At 33.3% G+C, this 20,930-nt stretch overlaps 1 pseudogene; it reads right to left on the reverse strand.

Annotated features, from left to right (window-relative positions):
• Positions 1-11,629: 11,629 nt before the first annotated feature.
• LOC133193893 (uncharacterized) lies at positions 11,630-20,095 on the reverse strand (annotated as a pseudogene).
• Between the last annotated feature and the right edge of the window lie 835 nt (positions 20,096-20,930).

The following is a 20,930-nucleotide window of genomic DNA, read 5'->3' on the forward strand; positions in this document are numbered from 1 at the left end:
TCATATTGAAATAATTAAAATGGGATGAATTATTATATTTTATGTTTAACTTATCTTAAATTTTTATTTCTGTTATTTAAAATGTAAAAAAAAAAAATTGGGTAAAAAAAAAGGTTTTTTCAATTTTCCATAATAAAGTGAAACCGTTGCCATGGCAACAAACAAGTAAAAATCACCATTACTATATCTACCGATTCCACGAAAATCCAAGAAATTGTTAACTGGCTCATTTTCATTACAATGAACAAAAAAAAATATTTATGTCCCCAATACCGTTTCCATGGACAGAGGTTATATTACAGGTTTTGTACATAAAAATCAGACATTTTCTGCATTTTAAAGTAAACATTGATATGATTTTGAGAAAGTGTACTCGCCATACTAAATTTTATATGAAATTGTTTTTTGACAAAAAACTGACAATAATAACACTCCTATGCTATTAAATAATCAGTTCATGGAAAGACTCTTGGTATACATGACTGTCCTACTTAAAGCACCTTTACAATATTATTGATGAAATAGTCAATGAAATTGTTTCAACACCTTTTAGAAATACATGTATTTATAACATGTTTGCAGTGTATACATGTATATGTATTTGTTCACCATGGTTTCTTAGTATGCTGCTGTTGGAAAACAAGTTTAAGTAAACCAATAAAAGCTTTTTGACCTCATGTTGATTTAATCATTCCAAAAGATTTCAACTACATGTATTAATTTCTGGGCATCCATAGCTAATGTCTACTCATCTATGACTGGTGAGGCTTTACATGCTATTACTTGAGTGAAATGTTGCAGGCATTGTATCCAGGTAGCTGCTATCTTAACAGCAGTAATATACATCTACATATCAATCATTTTATTCGTTTGTTTGTTTAATATCCCTTCGAGAATTGTTCACTCATAGTGAGACGCCACCACTTGCCAGTGGAGGGCTGCAAATTTAGACTGTACTCGACACTTATGGACTTTGATCAGTGAGGGATCTTTTCCGTGTCAGCAAATACTGCGATACGGGACTTCGGTTTGTATGGTCTCATCCGAAGGAACGGTCTCCCGCATTGGGATTCAAACCCGCAATACAAGGATCAACTCCTTCCTCCGTGATTCTAGAGCAAATGCTCTAACCACTGCATAACGAGGGCGACTTTGATCAGTCCCAGATTCTGGATAAATGCAGCTGTATGTAAGAAAACAATAACATTGGATTTCAAGTTACAAATTCATATTTGAATGAGTTTACAGTGCATGTACTTCTGATGTCAGTCAAATTTTAAAATTCTGCAAAGTTATTACACTGTCATGAATATTGGACAAGAACGGGAAAAAAATAATGCCATAATGACACAGGTATGTATTCTGTCCATCATCTCTGGATATTTTGCTACAAGAATTTACATGAAATTTTACAAACAATTTTTGAATGCTACATTGAAGCTTGTTAAGCAGACATACGCCACCTTCAATTAATATATCTGATGCATACAATCATTTTACTGAATACAAGTTCAAAGACAGAGAAGCAATGTACTGTAATTATCTCAGATTCTTATTTTTTTCTAAATATAAGGAAAACAGCTTATCGATAAAATGTTGTTATGGAATCATTGTTTCCATGGATAACATTTATTGGGTAACCAGTCTCCTCTAAATCCTGGGTGACTGGTATTGGCATATCTGGTTCCATACCTTTGCTCGATCCAACCAATTTTCTTGAACATTCATGAGCTGGAATATAATGGTCTTTACTAGAACATCTAAGCAAGAACTGAAGTACTTTTTCTGATTCTTTTCCAATTACGGTAATGATCCATAATCTGAAGTTGTGTGTTCATTTTCATATAATGAAAGGAATGAAAAAAAAAAGATGAATTGAATGAATTTCCAACCTACTCACTTTATAACTAATAGTGGTATAACTATTAAAAAATAAATGTATACACTTTTACAGATTGAATTAGATGAATGCAATTATACAAGCTTGATGAGTGAATTTTCTAAAACACACCCTAAGATTATTCATAAATCGTCATGCATAATCTGGATCTCTTTTTATTTAAAAAATGAGATACTAAAAAAAATAAAACTTCATTCACAGAAAGTATTTCCAGACCCTAATTAAAACCATTCAATCTAAATTAAAACTATCTGCATGGCCGTAGGAACCGGTGGGGGCTCGGGGAGGCGTGCCCCCGCCCCAATAATTTTACCGATGAATAGAATACTATAGAAAACATAGTTTCTATATGCTTGTGTCCCCTCAATAATAACGTCCGATGACCTTTTTTTTTTTTTTTTTTTTAATATTATTGGTAGTGCCCCCCGTGTATCACTTGGTGAGGAAAAAAATTACAAACTATACTTTAGAAAAGCTCACCAATATTATGTCATAATTCCAACCTGTGTTTTGACTAAAGAGTTAGAGAATTTATTTGTTACTGCATTCATTTCAAGATTGATATTTTTTTTAATGTGTTAAATTACCTCTCTGATGCAACTATTATCAAACTGTCAAATGCTCCAGACTTTTTTTCAATAAGAACTAATTTTCAGTGAAAAATAATTTGTCAATGAATAATTCAAACAATTTCATTTAAAAAAAAAAGATGAAAATGCTTTCCTCATTGTATTAAGAAAAATTAGAGAGAGAGAGAGAGAGAGAGAGAGAGAGAGAGAGAGAGAGATTAAAAAAGTTTGATGACGACTTTTCTGCATTGCAGGATTTTAGATTTTAGTCACATGCTCCTAATCCGAGATTCGCTGCACATGTCACAATATATACAGATAAAAGCAGGGCTTAGAGTCCGAGGAATCTCGGATTGATATGCACCCTGATCTGTTCATTCATTACTGTTTATGTCCGTTCAGGTCATTGACAACTTTCCGTAATTCGTACATAGTTGTAATACGCGATTATGAACTACTTAAATAATTACCTCTCTGATGCAACTATTATCAAACTGTCAAATGCTCCGTGACTTCTCTTCCCTGTTCGGAGTGCATACTGCATACACCATGCAGAGTGTAACAGGGTGCTCCCACATCCATTTTTTCTTTCGTTCGTGATGTCATTTAACACGTTAAAGTGAAGCGGTGAAGTGCATGATTTACAATACATCCGATTCTTTGCTCCTGTAAATTTGAATAACCGTGCAACTTGCACAGTTCCGTATTGAAATTAAACTTACTAGTCCTCTTTTATTGCGTCATCAATCGTGCATCATGCTAAACGTCTTACATTTGTCAGCTAAATTCTTCTGAGATTCCTGCACTTTAAATTGTAATACGATTTTCTACTGGAAATGTCCTTTGTTTTCATGTCATCAGTCATGGTGTTTGACAGACGAAATTCATTAGCGACTGAATGCTTAGTATCGCTGGTTTAAATTTCGCCGGTTTCGTTTGCTTAAGTGATTCATAAGAGTTATATCCCTGTGATCGCAAATCTTACCTTAATCTCGTCCATAACTTTTCAACAGTTGATGTTAGGGTTTGTTAGGGTTTTCATATTTTTACATGTGTGTTTATTGGGACAAGACCCTCCCTTCAGTACCGACAGTTTTGACTTTTGTCCTTGACCTTGGGGTTTGACCTACTTTTGAAAAAAAAACGTTGACCTTTGCCATAACTTTTGATTAATTAATGCTAGGACTTTTATATTTCAATGCCCATTTCTTGTGACAAGACATTCCCCTGGACACCGTTAATCTGTCCTTGACCTTAACATTTGTCTTGAGTATCAAAAAAATTAATCTTTGCCATACTTTTCAACAGTTAGTCCTAGCGGTTTCATATTTCACAGTTATATTCCCTGAGACGAGATCTTTCTTTGGATAACATATTTTTTTTTAGGTCGCCCGCGTGGCGCAGTGGTTAGAGCGTCTGCTCTAGAGTCGCGGAGTAAGGAGTTGATCCTTACGTCGTGGGTTCGAATCTCACTGTGGGACGTGGAGACCGGTCCTTCGGATGAGACCGTATAAACCGAGGTTCCGTGTCGCAGTAGGTAATGGCACGAAAAAGATCCATCACTGCTCAATGGCCGTAAGTGCCGAATATAGGACAAAATTTGCAGCTCTCCACCGGCAAGTGGTGGCGTCTCCATATGAGTAAAAAATTCTCGAGAGGGACGTAAAACAACATTCAAACAAATAAACATTTTTTTTTCTCTTGACTCTGACCTTGGAGTTGGATTCGGATTTGAGAAACTTAAACTTTTGCCATAAGTTGCAATACTGGGGCATCAGTGTTTCACAAACACGTTCAATATCCAAACTGTACAAAAAACATTCACAATGAATCCTTAAATCATTGTGTTGAACCTAATAAATTATTTTGACTCGATCTATGGTCTGAAAGAACATGGCTGATCTTATCCAGTCAATAACTCACAAATTGGGATTTTTCTTAACCAGTGTGTGTTATGGCTTTGATGAAATGTTATTTGGATGAGTTTAGATGAGAAACTACTATAAATTCGTTACCGTCTTTTTTCTAGTGAAACATTGCTGGTATCATGCAGAGTGTGACATGGCCTTAACTCAAGTTCATGGTCACTAAGGATAAGATGTTTTGACTGGATGTATGGACTGTAAGGACATGTATGAATTTGAGAAGTCAGTAATACACAGATAGGGTTTGCTCATAACCAGAGTGTGTCATGGCTTTCGCAAGGTCATTTGGACAAGTTCAAGGTCACATCTTTATCGTCTTTTTACTACAGAGTGAAATATTGTTAGTTGATACCCCTTACAAGATTGCTTATAACCTTAGAATATTGCATGACCTTGACTCAAGGTCACTTCTTCCTGCCCACAACTCCAACGGAAGACCTACTCGTTGCTTTGCAACGAGCTCGGCTCTAGTTTATTTATTTCTTTGTTCGTTTGTTTGTTCTATAAGTGTTCAGAACATTTTTTATAGGGTATGCTAATGACGGCACTCCAAAATTAATTAATGTAGGAGATGTATTGATGGTTTTTGCACCAAACGATAGAATAAAATAGAATGCATACAATGCAAGGAAAAGATGGGAGACTTTCCGAATAAATCGCTCATCTTGCATTCACCGTTCGTTCACTGTCCAGCTTGCGCTCGAGTTCGCGCTCCGTTAGCGTTCTGCGTTCGCTCACCGTTCACCAAATTGCGTTCAGCGTTCAGACATCGTTCACTCACCGTTCGCTCTGTGTTCCTTCACCGTTGGCTCTGCGTTCCTTCACCGTTCAAGCAGGAAAGTAGAACGTTTCAAGGACTGTAACAACCTCTAAATAAACCTGTAATTATAGAATTAAAACGTGCACTGAGAAAGACATTTTAAGTTTTGAAGGCCGATTTTATTTTGTTCAAGACGTCTGGAAAATGTTACGGGCGCCTACGATACTCCGTCTTAATTGAAACCAGTACTTTTCATGATGATTTTATAATTGAAACGTGTTAAATAACGTCGAGTAAATCATAATATACTGTTTATATATATAGTAATTATAATTTTAAATAACTCTTTTGGAGTGATTTTTTTTCAATAAATGCAAGATACAGAGGAATACTTTGTTTGCTTGGATGATTGAAGTGCTTGAACATTTCCAATCTTCAGGCATCGATGGAAATGGAAGCAGAAGCCAACTTCAGAGGTGTTTATTAGTATTACACGAAAAACACTATAATCGGGAAATACGTGTTTAAAAACAATATTTTAAAAGGTCACACTTGTGTAACTGTATAGCTTTTGAACATTACATACGGGCATGTTTCCGGTGAGAAATAAAAATGTCATCAAATAGAAAACTGTCGACGCACTAAGTGATAATTTAAGCGCACATGGATCACTCATGCCAATAATGGCAAAAACAATAAAAATGAGCCAAATTCTTGTTTTACACTTGTTATCAATATAAACATGAAGTTGACGCAACATTGACACTATTCATAATTTCAGTTTGATTGGTTCTTTGAAATGATGCAGTTGTCATGCATATTATTTTAATTAATTAACAGGACTAGATAGAGATTAAATTATCCACACATTAAATGCATATTAATATACTGCATATATAAATTTAAAAAAAGAGAACAAATATTCTACTTCATTATGCCAAAAAGTAGAATAAGATTTAATTCAAGGGTGTTGATCGATTTTTCTTCATATCCATCGATGGAAATGGAAGCAGAAGCCAACTTCAGAGGTGTTTATTACAAGAAAAACACTTTAATTGGGTAATACGTGTTTAGAAAACAATTCTCCTTTTTCAGCTCACATGAACCGAAGACTTAAGCGAGCTTTTCCGATCAAAATTTAACCGTTGTCTGTCGTTGGCTTTGTCACCGTTGTTCTCGTAGTAAACATTTCACGTTTTCATCTTCTCAGAATTACTGGGCCAGCGTCTACCAAACTTGGTACAGATTATCATTGGGTGGAAAGCATTCAGGTTTGTACAAATGAAGTGAAGAGCCACACCCTCTTCCAAGGTAAGATAATTAAGAAATAGTAAAAATTGGGTGGGATCATTTTTTTTTTTAAATCTAAAGGGCCCTGAAGAAGCATTTTCAGGTAATGTAGATTGACGTTTGTTTAAATCATACCCTGCGGTGTAGGGTGAAGTGTAGCGGCGTAGAGTTAAATTTCTCTCAAATATTTCACTTGTGTAGACATGCAAGCATGAAATGTGGCACAATTATCTGTCTGATAATAGTGTTTCTAAACTCATCATTCGCCATGGCAGTTTCCGCCATTTCAAGATGGCTGTCGCAAAAACAAAATGGCGACATTTCTTTACTACATGGACCTACAAACGATCCATTTATTGTAATATTTATCATACTTTGACCGTTTTGTGATATATATTGGTTTTAACTTAATTAGCCTTCTGAAAGACATTTTAAACATAACTTTGTAAAATAAAAACTGAATGACGTTTCATGAGGCAATTCAATTCCGCAATACATGTATATTGTTTCTATATTTTAATTTAGTCAAGAGTTGCGTGCACTGAAATAGTGAGAAGAAATTCAAAATTCAAACGACACATTTTAGTGTGATATATGAGTGCAAAGATTGTCAGAAAAGAAAAATCAGGGAAAGGGCAATGGGAAGGTACGGTGTATCTACATACTGCATCTTGACACATGAATGCAAATTAAAGATCTTCTGACTGAATTTCGTGAAATAAAAAGATGCAATTGTCATCGAAGGCTTCTTATTCCCTCATAAGATTATCTTAAATGAAACAAGATGGATTTTTGAAAATCCAGACCAATCTCGTCATGACAAGTCGGAGATGAAAAAAACGTTGAAAAAAAGAAAGACACAAATCAAAGGAAATTTCCAATCTTACTATAAAATAGAATTCTAGATTTCTTAGAAGACCTGCATAATTGAATGGGATGCGGTCAAAGACATTTTCCAAAAAAGTATTGAAATCATAAAAAGAAAAAAAAAAGATATTAAAATAAATGAAAGAAATGATGTTACTAAAACAATTGGCAGTAAGCTTAGGAAAAAAGCAAGTCAAGGATGTAAAAACAAGATTGCAAAGACGTTACGCAGGTACATTGTATATGTATATTAAGGCAGCACATAGATCGGAATTCGGCGAAATAACACTTTTTTGTGACATGTAACATATATATTGCAGAAAAAATCATAGATAAAAGCATTGAATATTATTATCCATTCTTTAGACTTAATGAGTCGTAGGCTAAAGGAAGCACTCCGTCACGACGTCATCAAGTAACGTCTATAAATAGAAAAAGATGCCTTAAGGTATTCAATGTATAACGACCATATTTTGTACCTAATAAATGAATGGTCCGAAATGATTAATCATGGTAACATTTTGAAGGTGTTATGAAATAAACATACCCCACCAAAGGAATTTACAAAATTTTAATTACTGTCCAATTAATTGCACCTTAAATTTTACATTGAAGTCTATGGGCAACGCATGTTTAATTAAGATATTGTAAAAAGTAACGTGAATTTCATATAAATCTCTTGGTGAAAATATGCATAAACTCTCTTTTTATCAAAATATGAAATAAAATGAATCATTTACCACAGATATTTTGACAAAATTAAAATTTTCTTCTTTTCATCAAGGGCAGATAACTCTTCAAAAACTTTTCAGGTGCAAAATGATCAGCTTCTTATTTGTTTTCAGTCATGTGCATTTAGCTCATTTCACTTTCATCGTTATCTAGCAATGTATTTTAAACTAGTTTAAAACGATTCAAAATTGTTCTAAATCCCTTCTTTATACATTGAATACCTTAATGGACTTTTACGAGAAGCGCAGACTTTTACAATCGACGACTCAGTTTTTCGCTAGAACAGTATATGGAAGCTCTTTTGTGATATAGATATTAACTTAAACATTTAATTAAACGATAATAATAAGCCATTTCAAAGCATATATTACATTTCTAGGAAGGGAAGGACAACCACCCTACCCTCAATCTCCTCACTTCCTACACTGACCAACTCTTGCTTAGTTTTCATTCAGGGATGTATTTTTCTTCCTTATTTGATTCCTTCAGAAAATGAGCAAAAACCGTGAGTACAGTGGCGGTTCCCGTTGGCGGATCTAAGTAACTGGCAAATTTTAATGAAAATGACAACAAGCAATCGTTTATTTATTTCATAAAAGGTTCATTACTGAATTATTCAATCAAAACTTGATTTAAATGATATAAAAGAAATAAGCTGTGATAACCGATCAAAAAGGAATATGTGTAAATTGTTTTCGTCATTCACCAATCTTAATATTGAAGGAAACTTCTAGAACATCAGAAAGCATCGAGCCCGATGTTAAAACGAAAAACGAGGTGATTATAGCTGCATGACCATAAAAAAAAAATGCTTTTGTGAAAATGGTAATTGAAATAATGGTAAATCATTGATTACAATATAAGTTGTGAATATATCTATATATATCGAAGGACTATTGGTAGGTTTTCGTAATAAATTTATCGGAAAAATTTGTATATTACTCACTGAGAGCATCGTGGCAACGAACCCGAAGTACAATTTGTACTTCGTAATAAATTTGGTTACATGAAAAGAGAAAACTAATGAATACGTTTTTGATCAAATACAATTAAAATTAAATTAAATTACAATTAAATTACAAATCAAATTACAATTAAACTAAGTTACAATTAAAGTTAAATGTGCTTTGATCAAATGAATGCATTTCAGTTTTTTTCTTCTTCTGAATACAGTCCTTTGAATCAAATACTCGGCCTACTCATAGGGCGTTAAAAGCTAATGTTTACACCCCCCCCCCCCCGCCAAAAAAAAAAATCAATTTATCATTAAAATGTGCATATTCGCTGCTTTTATCCTTGATGGAAATGAAATAAGAGCACCTGAAGTACAATATCCATAACAAAGAATAACAGGTTTCACAATAAACGTCAATTAATGAAATTATTGTTTTTCAAGTTTTTACAAGTGTGTGTGTGTGTGGGGGGGGGGGACGTACATCTACTTCTGCTCAAAAGCTAAATGCGGGATTTTGAACAAAGTATTTCTTCCAGATCATCTCTTTTTCAGAGTTCTTGTGATGTTATGGAATGATATATGTCTTCAAATCTCCTCTATGGGCTGCCATCTCAGATTTCTAAGCAAGCTCATTTATAAAGTCTCCTTGTTCTTGCCTGCAGTTATGAACGATCTCTTTATTTAGATTGGAACTACGTGGGTATGATAAGGCTACAACCAGATATTCTACTTACCTATACAATACGATATCATAATAAACGGGGCATATAGTTTTTGCCCTGTCCGTCCGTCTTCCTACTTAGTATATATTTTTTCCGCAAACACTTAAACCTTGCAGAAACTGTTGAATGGTTGGAGCTATGGTTTTCAAATTTCACATGTGTATTTCTTCTGACAGGACCTTTGTGTACCAACATATTTGACCTTTTGACCTCGAAGTTTGACCCATTTTTGTAAAATTTTAAGAAACTTCAACCTTGGCAATAACATTCGAACAGTAGGAACTAGGGCTTTAATACCTCACAAGTGCATTCCTTGTGAGAAGTCCTCAATATTTTTCAACTTTTAACCTTGGAGTTTGACCCATTTTTGAAAAATTATTAACCTCTGGTCATAACCATGGTTAGTACTGGGGCTTTCATATTTCACGTGTTTTCTTTGTGACAAGACCTTCCTTTGGGTAACAAAAGTTTTTACCTTTAGTTATGTCCTTGGCGTTTGACCTACTTTTGAAAAAAAAAAAACTTTAATCTTGTCTATAACTTTTAAAAAAGTTGGTGCTAGGGCTTTCATATTTCTCATGTGTATTTCTTGTGACAAGACCTTTCGTTGGGCACCGTTACTTTTGACCTTGACATTTGATTTACTTTGAAAAAACTAACCTTCGCCCTAACTTTTCAATGGTTGGTGTTATGGCTTCCATATTTCACAGGTATATTCCATGAGACGAGACCTTTCTTTGGGTAACAACGTTTTTGATCTCTTGACCTTACAGTTTGACTTGCATTTGAGAAACTTTTTTCTCCATATGGAGGCATCAGTGTTTCACAAACGCATTTTTTTTTACATTAAAATTAGCTCTATTTACATTTTAAGTCCACAACAATATCTGGGGGAAACACTAAAAAACAATTTAAATAATTTTTAGTATTAATCAGAATACATAGATAAATTAATCTATAAATCTGATTAAAAAAATATGGGTTTATGTAAACACATACAAAGAAGTAAAAAATGTATGCTATATTTATAAAAGTCATTTACGTTCTATAAAATACCTCTTTTAGAGACATATCGCATTTACAATGTATGAGCCTTGTTACTTTTATATGTGATATACTCAGTATATATATTGTGAATAATTTAACTATAAAAAAAAACCCAGTAAAACTCATTTAGTGTGAACATGGATATTGCGAATTCACGCATATAGCGAAGTTGTCTTGGATCCCCAGCTATATAAATTTTACGAATTCCTTATACGGATAAAATGAATTACGTACATAGCAAAGTAATTGCACAGGTCCAAGTGACTTTTTTTATAACTGAGTTTCACTGTATTGATAATATTGCAAATCGAGACTTATTTTAATCTCCTAATTCAGATTTTCTTAAATTCCAGCTCATTATATTCAGTTATAAAGTCTTTAAAGAATATTAAATTATTTCTTTAATTCAGAACTCTTCGTCTTATTACATTAATAAGTTAGATTAGTTGTACATACAACTTTTTTCTAAATATCAATGAGAGGATTCAGAACAAATGAATGCATAATTCTTTAACCTCAAAATGAGTCTACGCCTTACAATTGATTTCTTAAAACAAAATACAATCAATAGAAATCGTGAGCAGATTGCAACCAACAAATGGAAAATTGTTCATTATTCAACAATATGTCAATTATCTATCTCAACCTTATCTTCTAAGTTGGGAGATTACATTGTAATCAGCATTTGTCTGAATCACTATGTTTGCTTGGTCTCTCAGATCCAATGATCCTGTCTTAACAAGACTGCATCTTTATTTGTATCAGGTCATTTTGTACTGATCCTCTTGAATTCCAGTGCACCAGATGTATTGCTGGAAAATGGAATCTTAACCTTGATAATTTATAACACTGTTCTGAATGACTAACTAAGCAGAGCTCTTCCATGGTTTTGAACACATCCCAGCCAATACATAAAGTCAGAAACAGCTGGCTGCTCTGTCCTCTGCCTTTAGCATGTCAAATGTTTGGGTATAATGAATTTTTCCTTCTGTTTTCAGAGACTGTTGAAACCGAATTTCACTTAGGTGCTCTTCTGGCATTCTGAGGTAGACAAACTGTATCTGAAAAGGATAATCAAAAATAATTTTGAAAAAGCACACATTCACCGTAGGCACAAACAAATAAATACGTATACTGTAAACTAACTTTTATCCACATCCGAGAATTATTTTTCTCGACTGGAATCAATTCTATGTAGAAAATTTCCTCAGTCAACAGAATTAACAGTTACAGATTGATTTCTAACTGACATACTCTGATTAAAGTTTGTCACAAATAATAAGTTTCCTTTTAGTATATTATTTCCTAAGCCTTAAAATTTCAACTTATATTTCATGATTTCAACAATTTAGCATACAGTAAATTAAGATGAATTGGGTCATAATTACATATTGAAGCTATGCAGTTCTTTCATATTACATACTGTACCTCACCGTATAGCCCCAAGGACCATACTTTGTACAAATTTAGAGTTTTCATTATATACAATGTAACAGTATTGCTGTCTTTATGGAAAGTATATCCCCTTTTAAAGCTTCCTTCTAGCCTCTAGGGTTTAATTTTAATCTACAATGTCAACATTATGCATTACTGCAGTTTGCATTAGAATTTTCTTTGTTATATATTGTTTATATTTAAGTTATGTTCTTCTTGAGAAGATTTTTTTTCCTTTGTAAGCCTTTGAAAAAACTGACTCCTATTGTGGCCTCATGCTACACCTGGGCTCAATGATTAAGAGGGGGGCTGGAACATCCTTTGAAAAATATCAGATTTCCTTCAACCAAGAATGCTTTATGCCAAGTTTGGTCGAAAGTGGAGACTAGTGGTCCTGAAGAAAAGGCAAAGAATATGAGAAAGGCGACAGATGCCAGGGAGACTAGACAAAAGGGTAATTTTTAATTGGAAAAGCCTTTGGCTCGGGAGAGCTAAAAGTATTACATCTTTCTCTACACAATACAGTTTCAAAGCTATCTTTCCATATCAATTTAAAAATATCAACTATTTAATTGATAATTCTTGAATGAATCTCACACGTTTTGTAATCCTGATCTAAGCCTGTTCTAAAGCAGTTTTATTTTCATAACTTATGGTACTTCTACATGAACATACTTTCTTACAAAATCATCATGATACTATATATAGATGGATGGATTGTGTGAATTATAATCTGAAGAAGAAAAGCTTTTAACATCAGTATACATATATGCACTGAATGAGGTGGTTGCTTCAAAATTCCATTGAGTTGGTTATTCTGTACAAAAATACCTTAAAAAGTTTTTGTATTTCCATTGTATTTAACCATAGTCAAAATTTGGTGCAAAAAAAGGTCAGGGAATGTTTCAGTATTTCTATGTACATGTACCTATAGTTACTGAGCATGTATTATTATCAGGTTATACTTCATTATAATTGTTCTATACAACGCATTATCTGATTGGTTCTTGAGAGTCACGTGACAGGGCCATAAAACTTCATATGTCTCTGTCGTAGTCATGCTTTTCATCACATTCAACCTCTTTGGAGACCTCATGCATTTTCCCTCAATACTTATTGTTCGTTGAATTAAAACAAGAGCACCGCTAGCAGGCGTCACAAAATTTACAGTTATATAGTAGAAAGGTCTACTTAGTAGTAATGAAATTAGCCATTTTCTTTTCAATGATGATGATTTAAAAAATCAAAGAAATAGAAGACAATTGTCTGTGAAGTGTCAAAAGGGACATTTATAAAGTATTTCAGTGACTTTTTTCTTTGAAACTGAATCTGAATTTGAGATAAGTGTGGAATTTGAAAGTTTCTATTTATTTTTAAAGGTTTGGGTTATATCTTTATAATAAACAATTTATTGCCTGTATGGTCGGGAAATATGAAGATTTCTCGAGTCAGACCCTCGGAATATATGATTTTTCTTGGCTGATTAAATCTTCATATTTCCCTCAGAATCATGCAACAAATGTATAATATCATATTTTGGTGGTCTTTATGAATTTGTGCATATAGGATTGTGCCAAAGGCTAAGAATATGAGTCCAGTTGGAGTAAGTAGACAATCATATATAAAAATTACTTTACAGTATACATGTGTGTATTTGAACAATAAAACTAGACATTGTCTGTGACCATCTCAATGGGCCCTGTTATTGGCTGATGACATTAGGATGAAAGACCCTTTATCCAAGGGCATTCTTTGGGTGAGGTTTGACCAGATAGAGCCACAGGATAAAAAAAATGTTCAAGAAAAGAATTTTACTGAGATTTGCTATAACATTGAACACTTGTTAACCTAAAAGCTAAGCTTAAAGACATTGCACATCCTCTATCCATGGGCACTCTTATGCATGAAGTTTGAGCCAAACAGGCCCGAGGAAGAGAAAATATGTGTTATACAGGCATTTTACACAGGTTTTTTTTACTTTGACCTTCTAGCAAATGATTCTTTACAATTCTATTGTGTCCTATCAAGCGTATATTGTATCGTATTGTGCGTATATCCTATCGTATCATGTATCCTGTAAAGAATAATGTTGCAGGTACTGTAAGGTCAGTCACTGCACACCCTGTACCAATGAACTTTCTATGGTGAAGTTTGTACTGACTGGGCCAAAGAGAGAGGAAATATGTTTTGAAAAAGGATTTTACACAGAGAGGTTTTTTGACCTTGATTTTTGATCCAGAAAATTTGTTCATGTTTACTGCACACCTTTTACTTATGTACACTCTATGAGTGAAGTTTAAACTAGGTAGGACCAAGTGGAGAGAAAATAGTATGCTCTTGACAAGGATTTTTCACAAAAAGATTTTCTGACCTTGACATTTTATCTAGAAAATTGGTTCAAGGTCACTTCACACCCTCTATCCACAGGGGGAACTATGAGCCCGGGGAGTGAAAATTTAATCCAGGCAGGGGTTTTACACAAAGAGAGTTTCAATCTTGACCGTTGATCGGAAAAATCGGTCCAAAGTCACTGCAAAATCTCTACCCATGGGCACTCTTTGGGTGAAGATTGAGCCTTAATGGGCCTTGGGGAGAGAAAACACGCTCCAGAGAAATGAAACTGAACATACGGATTACTTTCTGGCACCTAAAGAGTGGGGCCCTAATAAACATGTCCAGACACAGAGAGATAAGATGCAAACTTTAATTGAACAAAAAACTAACTACATGTAGTGAGTTTATATAAAGTTAATTAGGAACTTTGGATTCAAATAATATTATTCCCAGGAAATTTGGATTCAATATTGAAAAAAATGCTTCTGCAAAGAGTTCTGATCTATTTTCTGTAAAATGGCAGAGTCAAATGTTTCTTCCAGACAACTACATGTACTATTTCCAATAAAATCACACTTCACCTGAAAAAAAAAAAAAAAAAAAAAAAAAAAAAAAAAAAAAAAAAAAAACAATTTCATAGATTAACTTATTAAGCATGACTGATGACAAGTAATTTTGTACAAGTGTTTGATTGATTGTATATTGTTTAACGTCCCATTCAAGAATTTCTTTTTAACTCATATAGAGATGTCATTGTATGCCATGATCGGCTTCAAATTCAGTCCTATACTTGGCACTCAGGGCCATTGAGCAGTGAGGGTTCTTTATCGTGTCAACGCCTATTGTGACACGAGACCTCAGTTTTTAAGGTCTCATCTGAAAGACCCGTAACGTTCACTTCTAGTTCTGGGTCCTTGGAAAAGGAACAGTCAATACCTATGTTTACGTTTTAGGTTAGACGCAGAGCAGCGAACGAGAATGAATCCAATACGGAAATGGGAAATGTGAACACAAAAGCACTAATGTTCGGGCACAAAGTATTGTCATCAACATTTAAACTTAAAAATTAGTGAAAATTTACCATGTTTGCTATACAAAGAACATTCTTGTACAGAAGATAGTGAAATTGATTAAAACAAAAGCATATTGCAAATAATTCATCTCTGTTACAAACATTAATGTAGATTCTGTGCTAAATCCAGGTCCCGGGAGCCTAGACAAGGAGTAAACTAATGTCTGGTCTGGTGTCCACTATCTGACTGCCTACCGCCTCCTCATCACCCCACTACAGAATTGATGACACATATTATTACAGATGAAAAAAAAAACAAAGCGGAGATATTTATATCAGGAAATTGTACAATTTGAAAAAATCTTATTACTGTGAACGATAATAAAGTAAAAGAACTCCATAACTGTCACTTCTACATGTACATGTACATGTAAAATATGTACTCCATATCCAATTTACCTTCTATTTCTTTAAATGCTCTGCCTATCCTATAGATTGTGCATGTAAATAACGTAGAATATAATGAACAATCATAAAAAAAAATTGTGTAATTTATAAAGATATTTAACAATTTTCTTCATCTGCCATCATTATGATAACTAACAGGAAAAAAAACACTGTACATGTACATGTAATTTAATGAAGCACTAGTATAAGATGCCTATGATAAGACTGTAGCTATACAGGATTGAATATTTAAGAGAGTTACATGTCAGCTTTTGAAACTCAGCGCAGGGAGCATAACTTAATCACGGTGATTTTTTTTTTAAATTTCTGTCCTAATTATTTTATATCCTTGGTAACAATTAAATGTTGCATTCACCCTCTGTTTTGTAAATAATAATAATCCTGATAATAATAACCTTGATTGTTCTTCCAGAAACTTATGTCATGTTTAATTTTGCTTAAACATGTTCAAAGAGAGTAGCATAACATTTATAAGTACTTTAATTTACTCATACATGTATTTATTTAATCACATATATTAAGCTCTTCCTGGATATGGAGTAATTGGGGGGGGGGGGAGCAATTTTTTTTCAAACTGAATTTTTAGCCATTTATGTGCTTCTTACTTTATTTGCTTTTTAAACATTTTACCAGATAAAACCATTTTTTTTTTCATCTTTTAATCTAATAAAATATTCATTACATAATTTCAATGGAATGTCATAAGGAAATGCAGTATTACAAAAAAAGAAACTTGAACAATCGTCATGATATTTTGGATATTCATGTAATTTTTACAGGTATCTCAAACTGTCTGATTAGTCCTTTAATGTTTAATAAATAATCAACAAATAGCAGGAACAGATTAATTTTCATTTTACTAATAAGAAACTCATGAAACTAAATTAAGGATCCTCAACATGCTCAATCTATACACTAGTGCAAAATATTTTTTGGACAAAGAGAAAATTATACTGTGAATTCACTAATTTTTGTGGTGGTAATTTTTGTTGTTTTCCAGATATGAGGAGACCCAAGAATTCATGTCCACCACAAAAAGTAAAATGTCATATCCATAACTATTAAACAATTCTTCATCCGCAAAATCAAATCCCCATGAACATACATTTTTCCTCAAACCACGAAAATTTGATCCCATGAAAATATGTAATTTTACAACATTGTATAAACTTTAAGGTGTAAATATTGAGCTTATCTATTTAATTTTCAATATATATTATGTGGCATTTACCCCCAGGAAAAATGTTCAAAGACAAAAAAAATATCAAACAGAAATCACTGTTGTTTACTTCAGTGGAGAACATACATGCAAATAAAATGTTCAATTAATTTATCTTAGTCTTCTAAATTGTCTAGAATGCTTGATTATTGATTATAAAATTGAGTAATTAATACACTGTAGATTTCAATTAAACTCTTTAGTGTGCAGGGTAGATAGGGTTCTTAAATGACACAGAAAACTTTTTAAACTAAAAAATTTAGATTTACATTATACATTTACCTCTGACTGCTCGGTCTGTAAATTGAATTTAAAGGAATTTAAAAAAAAAACATATAGTTAGGGATATATATGTTTCATATGGTAGCTGTCAAAATTTTGAGTCAATGTTTTACTTTAATAAAGAAATTCAATCAACAACACACACAATTGAACCATTTATAAATCAATCAAAATCTTAACATTAACCATTGTTCAGAATACATACTCATGCAGGCTCAAAGAAGAAAATATGTACACCCCCAATCACTGAATAAAAATGCTGATAAAAGTTCCCATCATTCTCCATACATTTTTTAGCCACATCTCTCATCTGATGCTTTGATTTCGTTACTTTCTTTCCCTGCCTTCCCCTTTCAATCTGTTCCTTTGCCTGGTTAACAGTCTCTATGTCTTTTCTAGGATACAAGATTCTTTTAACAAGGGCCATTGTCTTGTACAAAAATCTTTCAATGGCTGGGAACCACTTTCTGTTAAATCTACAGAGAAATAAATACAGTTGTGTATGTAAATTTCCCTAACTCATTATTCAGAATTATTATGGATGTATACATGTATAGAGTCCAACCTCATTATCATGATAATCTAAAACTCTTGAAATGGGACTTTGAGATATCAAAGGTTTGAGATATTGAGGGTAAAATGTATGAAAGAAAAGAGGTTGGGACTTCCAGATATAATCCTAAGTATTCATGAGATCTATCATTTCTATGTCAAAGATACCTAAGTTAAATCAGCTGAATGTGTTTATTTGCTGACTGCTGACTGCAACTTTGGGGTATAAATTTGGATGCTCTGTTTTCATCTCTCTCAAATAGATACGCTGATATATGGCTGAAATACTGTATACAGGGAGATTTTCACCCCTATTTTATTTTCTCCCTAAACTCACAGGTGTGAGAATTAAAAATGGGGATAATTAAAAAAGACAGTATAATTTCTTAAACAGAATTCTGACTGGGCGATTTTAAAATGAAGCAAAATTGTTTGTAAGTGTGAAAGGGCAAAAATAACACAGGCTGAAAATAACCCTGTAAACAGCAGCGCCAATTTGGTGTAAAACTTAACCAATCAATCATTTAATCTCACATAAATTTTATGTGTTTTTTTCCCATTGCATGGGTTTCATTCCATTAATATTCCATAGTCAGTTAACTAGTGTCTACTATCCTCACAAAGTCAGGGGTCCTGTGTCAACTCATTGTGATAAGACAAACTTCATTTTTTTTGGGGGGGGGGGGAGGGGGGGGGGAGGTTGCTGCATCAAATTGAAGTAAACACCTAATGTAAACAGAAAGGAATTAGATGACACCTCAAATGCAAATGTTACAAGTTGTTTAACACTGAAAGGCTTAATGTGATTGGCTGAGAGATAAGAAAAACAATCAAGATTTGTAATTTTCCCAAAAGACTTCCCTATATTCAGCCCATAAAATACCAAATGAAGATTGTCAGGGGGCCCATGGCAATGGGTTGACAGAGACACCTGATTTTGTGAGGAAGAATGTGAACTGATCTATGCAATCCTTTAAAATTTGAAATAAATGGTAAAACTTACAGATTTGTAATGATCCAGATCCTTATCAACCTTTTCTGCTCTGTCTTTATTTTGTTGTATCTCCTTAAGTATTTTCTTCTCATATAACACTTTATCCTCATGTAGGTTTGCCTTTATCTGACGAAGAACATTCAGATCATATGAAAACACCAAATTCCCCTTAACACGATGGCTAAACTTACTCACAGTTTCACTAAAATCAAGACAGTCAGGATACTTTTTTCTCATATCAATTTTCACATTCTGCACAAAATCCTCCAAAGAATCTTGTTTGTCAGTGTTGAAAATATTCAGATTTTTAAGATCGATATATTGACATTTTCTTTAGCAAAAGCTCCTTCTTCCTCAGTGAGCTCTTCACTGTAGCTTGAGTTTGTTTCCTCTGTTGACTGGGGATTGTCACTACAGCTTGAGAGTTCCGAATCACTGTATGAAGGAGAGTTCATTCTTCTTTTGGCTTGAGGCTCCTTAAAATTTTTATCTTCCATTGCCTATTATATACATGTATAGACAGGAAAAATTATTTATAATTCTTACAATAGATCTGTATTTTATTAAAAACATATTACACCCTGTAGCAAAATTAATAAATGATAAACCAAAGAATTGCAACATGTTCAAAGAATTGTCATTCAACTTTTAAAAAACCAATACAAACCCAAATTGTAAAACATGAATAACTTGAATTATTTCAGGCAAAAGTGTTCGATAAATTGATGCTATAGTTCTAACATGTAAATACAAAATCAAGAGTGCAAGATACTATGCCACAAGCGTTATATATATGGCAAGCAAAACAAATTCTTTGATGATTGTATGCAATATCAAACACCTGTACTGAAATTGATAGACATCTGTACATAATCGAATGAATCCTACGTTGTCATATTCATAGCAATCATGAAAGTTAACATAGAGTGATTACTTTTTGTCTCCTTACTCTGAAGGCATTCTTTCTTTTTCCTTGAGTCCTGTCCTGGAATGAGTCAGACTTGAATTCTGGGTGATTAGTGATAGGGTTCATTATCCTAAAGAGGAGCAAAGGAAAAAATACAAGATTCAAAATTCATGTACCTAGCAAGGAAAGGAGGAAAGAAGAAAATGTACTGCTGGACAGGGAATCAAACTGGGATTCCTGCATAAAAAGTGCTCTAACCACTTAGCTATTCAAGTCTACAGTCTATATATAGCCTAAACGACTGCAACTTAATGGATAATGTTTATCCCAGTACAATGAGTTCTGTCAATTTCTTGCACTAAATAATGAGACACAAAAGGCTGAAAGTCATTATATAGAACATTGTGAAGCATCTCTTTTTCTTGACACACTCCCTACACACACATATATAAGCTGTCTTTGTTACTCATTATAAACTTTCCATGTCAAAGAATTCGGAATAATTCAAAGGCTCATTACACTGATTACAGAACTCTTTATGTACTAATGCTGTTTGTCAGCTAGATGTTGAGTATATGAAGATTTTTAACGACCTGCCTCTTCAAAGCTATCCTTATATGCATGATATTGAGGAACAATCAATGATCAAATTCCTAAATAAGCTCATTTCTGGATATGTAATCATATTATCAACAGCTAAATTAATTTATTAGTACATGGTTTGTCACACACAAGGCTGGGCCTATCGTAATTAGTAATCATAATCCAGGGTTCAACACTAACGTTAGTCTGTTAGTCTCATACTAATACTTTTTCATTCGGACTAATAAAATCTTTGGCTAATTAGTCCAAACGGACCAAAATAAAATTTCGGGAAAACAATGTAAATAAATTGCTGATGTCCAATTCTCGACAACATTTACTGGAAAACCCAGCATGTATTTTGAGCTTTCTATCTTCT

Source organism: Saccostrea echinata, unplaced genomic scaffold, assembly GCF_033153115.1.
Source record: "Saccostrea echinata isolate AGI-Se365-2 ecotype Australia unplaced genomic scaffold, CSIRO_AGI_Sech_v1 ptg000028l, whole genome shotgun sequence".
Lineage (NCBI taxonomy): Eukaryota > Metazoa > Mollusca > Bivalvia > Ostreida > Ostreidae > Saccostrea > Saccostrea echinata.